At 42.8% G+C, this 5,553-nt stretch overlaps 1 non-coding gene across 1 annotated transcript; it reads left to right on the top strand.

Moving 5' to 3' along the window:
• The first annotated feature begins 1,195 nt into the window (after nt 1-1,195).
• LOC115873629 lies at nt 1,196-1,321 on the top strand. The gene has a single exon (XR_004048520.1). It is a non-coding gene; the product is annotated as a small nucleolar RNA SNORD22 (small nucleolar RNA).
• Nucleotides 1,322-5,553: the final 4,232 nt, after the last annotated feature.

Below are 5,553 nucleotides of genomic sequence, written 5' to 3' on the forward strand. Positions count from 1 at the left end.
AATGAATGTACAAATGTGCTTTACACAATTGATGTATGTATGGATTGTGAGAAGAGTTCTATGAGCCCCTAATAAAATGATTTTTAAAAAATGTTGTTCAGTCGATTCTGACCCACAGAGACCCTCAGCATAACAGAATGGAACATTGCCCGGTCCTGCACCATCTTCACAATTGTTGCTGTGCTTGATCCCATTGTTGAAGCCACTGTGCTGGTCTAGTTTGAAAAGGGTCTTCTTTTCCACAGTGTCTGTGTTAGTCCGGGTTGACTAGAGAAACAAATCAAGACACACATACGTATGTAAGAGAACTTTATATCAAAGAGCATTTGCATATTGAGAAACATCCAGCCCAGTCCAGTCCAAGTCCGATATTAGTCCATATGTCCAATAGTAACCTGTAAATTCCTCTTCAGATTCACGCAACAAATGCAATGATGCCAAATGCAGGAAGATCACAGGCTAGTTGGCAGAAAGTCTGCAGATCCAGTGGCAGTGGAAGCATTTCATCGCTGGCAGGGGTCTCCACATGGCTCCTCCAGCTCTAGGATGCTAGTATAGCTTCATGTGTCTCATTATCTGGAAGACAAAGCTGAAAGTCTGCGTGTATCTGGCCTTCAGTGAGTTATTTATCTCTGTGGTGTCTCCAAATGAGGTCATCAAGCTGCGACCTGATTGACAGGCTAGACTCCACCCATTTGCAAGACTCTACCCCTTGACACCAGATTATGTAACTGCTACAATGCCCTTCTCCAGGACTGGTCTCACCTGACAACATGTCCAAAGTGTGTAAGATGAAGTGCTGTCATCCTTACCTCTAAGGAACACTCTTGCTGTACTTCTTCCAAGATGGATTTACTGGTTCTTTTTTATTTTTTTTGGCAGTCCATGCACCATCATTCAAAAGCACCGATTCTCTTCAGTCTTCCTTATGCAATGTCCAACTTTCACATGCAGATGAGGCAGTAGAAAATACCACGACTTGGGTCAGGCACATATTAGTCCTCAGAGTAACATCCTTGCATTTTAATACTCTAAAGAGGTTTTAGGGGCCCTGGTGGTTCAGTGGTTATGTGTTGGACTGAAATCTGGAAGGTCAGTAGTTCAAAACCACCAGCTGCTCCAAGGGAGAAAGATGGGGCTTTCTACTCCTGAAAAGGTAGTCCCAGGGGCAGTTGTTCCCTATAAGATTGCTATCCCCCAGTGAGGAAACAAATCACATGTCTTACCTCTGTCCTAGCCCTAGAACCTGAAAAGATGAACCCACTGGGGCTGGCTGGGGGAGGAGAGGAGAACTTGTTCCAGAAGGAACTGTCTGAGGGGGTCATAGGATCCATACACACGGGCCAGGGGAGAGGGGAGAACACCCAATTGAAAACAAACTGTTTCAGGGGAGGAGGAGGAGGAGTTCTTGGAGAAGAGAGGAAGGACAAGCTACCTTTAACCAGAACCAACTCTTGGTTGATGTCCAGAAACACAGAAATGACTGGTATCTGTTTGTCTAAATAAAGCCTTGCTTTTCCCTAAAAAAAAAAAGAAAGGAAAAGATTGCTATGCGTTGGCACAAGCTCGGGTGGCAGTGAGTTTGGGTTTCTTTTTTGTTAAAGAGAACTTGTGCACCAGGTGTAGTCAATGCAATGCTTTGCTTGAGTTCTTTCTTTCTTTCATCGTTTGATTTCTTGACTGCTGCTTCACGAACATTAACTGTGGATCCAAGCAAGACAAAATCCTTGACAACTTCCACCTTTTCTCCATTGATCGTGATGTTCTCCATTGATCTACTTGTGAGGATGCTGTTTTCTTCACATTGAGTTGTAATCCATACTGAAGGCTGCAGTCCTTGACCTTCATCCGCAGTCCTTCATGGGCCTGAAGTCCTTCTCCCTTTCAGCAAGCAAGGTTGTGCCATCTCCTGATGGCAGGTTGTTAAGCCACCATCCTCCAATCCTTATGCTGTATTCTTCTTCAAAGAATCCAGCTTCTCTGATGATTTGCTCAGCATACAGATTGATTAAGTAAGGGGAGAGGAGACAACCCTGATACACACCTTTCCTGATTGCCTTACCCCCACCCCTACATTTGAAAGTGGTAACTGTTTTATTAACTGACCAGATTACAGAAATAATCATGGTAAACACCTTAGTTCATTCTTCTGATGAGTCACTTAATGAGTCCGGTGGTCTTCCTTGTTGCAGTATCCCTACTCTCTACAAAATGCATGGTCGTTTTCTTCATACCACCTCCTGGAGAAGATCAGTTGAGGGACCACAGGAAGTTATAGCTTCTTTGAAAGAGTTTCCCAGCAGCACAGATCCCATGAATCAGATCCTCCGTGCAGATGATGCCGCATTTACCGAGAGATCGTGCATCAGAGTGCTGTCTGTCAGGGCAGTGTCTTACCGAGTTTGCCATCGCCACACTGGTAGATGAGTTCATTCCCTGACTGGAGGTTGGGTACCCCATGCAATGTCCGGCTCCCCATCCCCAGGCGGTTCACTGAAGCCTGCTTAAGCTCAACACAGGTGCCAGTGACAATCCGGCGAAGGCTGGTGTGCTTCTTCCATGTGTGCTTTGTTGCTTCTCATTTAGATGGCCACTTGTTTATCCTCAAGCCTTTAAGACCCCAGATGCTATATCTTTTGATAGCTGGGCACCATCAGCTTTCTTCACCACATTTGCTTATTCTCCTGCTTTGTCTTCAGCGATTGTGTCAGGAGGGTGAGCATCACAGAATGCCAGTTTAATAGAACAAAGTATTCTTGCATTGAGGGAGTACTTGAGTGGAGGCCCAATGTCCATCTGCTATCTTAATACTAAACCTATAAATATATGCAATAGATCTATTTCCCCATGATCATATATAAATAAATTTACATATGTACATGCTGTATTTAGACTTTTATAAAGGCCCTTTGCTTCCTAGTTCTTTCCTCTATTTCCTTTTACTTTCCTCTCCAAGGACAAACTTTTGAAGACAGGAAGGGTTAGGAAAAAAGGAGGAAAGGAAACAGGAATTACAGGAAGGAAGTGGGGTAAGTGAGGTTACATTGTGGGGAATGCAACCAATAATATGACATAAACTGTGTATGAATATTTTAATGGCAAAAGTAAACTACTTTCCTCTGTAAAGCTTGATCTTATTCTCCATAAAGTTAAAGGAAATAATAACACTTAAAAATAATTCCTTAACCAATACATTTCAAAACATTTATGATGATACTGTTTATTGGCTCTGTTCTGAGAATTTTTGTTTTATGTTGAGCTGTAATCTATTCTAAAGGCTGTCATCTTTGATCTTTATCAGTTAGCGCTTCAAGTTCTCTTCACTTTCAGCAAGCAGGTTGTGTCTGCAGTCTATAAGCTGGTCATGAGTCTTCCCTGGATCCTGACCGTGTGCTTTCCATACAGTCCAGCTTCTCAGGTGATTTGTTCAGCATCATCTTGAATAAATATGGTGCAAGGCTACAACTCTGACAATATCTTTCCTGATATCAAACCGTGAACTATTCTCTTGTTTTGTTCACATGGTTGCCTCTTGGTCCGTGTACATGTTTCTCATGAGCACAATTCAGTGTCTGGAATGCCAATTCTTCACAGTATTTTCCATATATTGCTAAGGTCCACAGAGTTGAATGTGGGGTACCAGCTCCCACAATCGAATGTGTCCAAGGGGTGGTTGTGTGATTGAGGGGTAAAATGAAAGAGACATCAGACAAGATAAAGCCTGCAATTGCTCACTTCTGGGACAGTCATGATCTCAGCAGCCAGGCTCACGCAGAGAGAGCAAATATATTTCAAACCAAGGCTTATTATATACACTTGGGGGCATGCAAGCCCCCCTAATTACAGGGAACCACATGCGTAACAGGAAGGGGGGTTGTACCATAGGCATGCATGTGACAGGAGGGGAACAAGTTAGGGGTGCATATGCAAAAGGAAGGGGAGGCACTAGAGGTAACATGTGACAAGATGGGTGGACTCTAGATTCAAGATGGCAGCCCTACCTTGGTCCTCTCTGAGTTGGCTTGACCGTATCTTTGGGCTCTCCTTCAAGGGAACAATCCATTTTCCTTATCAGAAGGGAATGGCCCTATTTAGGATGGGACAGACTATACAGGGTCTGATTGCTCTAGATGGCTGATAACCCTCCGGGAGATAACTTTTAAGCAGTTGACCTCCAAGTGTATAGTCATTGACTGTGTTAGCAAGCAGCACCATAGATTTGGCATACAATTTGGGGGGACGACCTGGGAAATAACCTTTCTGTTTCCCACGGTTCATTTTTTTTGTATAGCTAATAAAATACAAATAAATATCTTGATAGTCTCTGCTTCCAGTCAAGATCCATCTGACATCAGCAATAATGTCCATTGTTTCATGTCCTCTTCTGAATCTAGCTTGAATTTCTGGCATCCCCGTTGGATGTACTGTTATACCCGATTTTGAATTATCTTCCGAAAGAAAAAAAAAAGGTTTGGTTTATAGTGATGGAAAAATCACACTAATTAATGTAATAATTTTCATTAATGGCACAGTGGTTAAAGCACTTGACTGCAAACCAAAAGGTTCATTATTCAAACTCATCAGTTGCTCTGTGGCAGAAAGTTGTGACAGTCAAAGATTTACAGCGTTGGCAATTCTATGAGGGCAGTTCTACTCTGGATTCTCTCTGGGTGTCAATGTGTTGAAGCTGATGATGGCAATGGATTTGGTTTGGTGGTTAAACAAGCAGTAGCAATTCATAACCACCAGCTGATCTGGTGGGAAAAGATGACGATTTCTACTCCTATAAAGAATTACAGATTTGGACACTCACAGGGGGACGTTCTATTGTGTCCTACAGTTCAGAGTAATGACTCCAGGAGACATCTCAGTTAATTGGCCTAGTATCATGCTCAGTGTTTCTAGGCTACCGTCTAGTTCATTATGTAGTTAGTGTTTGAGGTTTTAAAAGCTTGTAAGGTCCAGAGAACAAGTCTTTTTAAACAAACATAGTGAGTTTCTCTTGAAAACCACTGTGTCTAGAACAAGGGCGGGGAGTGTCTGAGCCATGGGCCTTATAAGGCCCAAGAAATCATGAATCCCAGCTAACATCACAAGCCTCACCAAAGAGAAGCAGTTCCAGCCATCACATTGCGGCTGCATTAGTTGTTTTGGCCAATATGGCCCTCAAATGACGTTATAAATATTCAAATGACCCCTGGCCGAAAAAAAGGTCCCCCACCCTTGGTAGATGATATTTCAGAGTGCATTCAGCAGAAATTAGTTATTTGGAAATGCATTTCAAGCCTTCTGGAGAATATGGGCATGCCTGAGGCTAGGGATTGAATCCTTTTAAGTTTTATTGGCATATGATTCACAAATCATACAATAGTTCAATCATAGTAAGACGACTTGTACAATCATCACCACAATAAATTTTAGGACATTTTCTGCGTTCTTGTACTCATCGTTATTAAACTCTCTACTTCCCTCCCAAACTCCCCTGCCACACCCCCAAGGAACCCTTAATGCAGTTACTGTCTCTGTATTACACGCGGACTAGCTGAAGGGCTG

Source organism: Echinops telfairi, unplaced genomic scaffold, assembly GCF_000313985.2.
Source record: "Echinops telfairi isolate 266 unplaced genomic scaffold, ASM31398v2 ScPeMD7_7469;HRSCAF=8507_0, whole genome shotgun sequence".
In the NCBI taxonomy this organism is placed as follows: domain Eukaryota; kingdom Metazoa; phylum Chordata; class Mammalia; order Afrosoricida; family Tenrecidae; genus Echinops; species Echinops telfairi.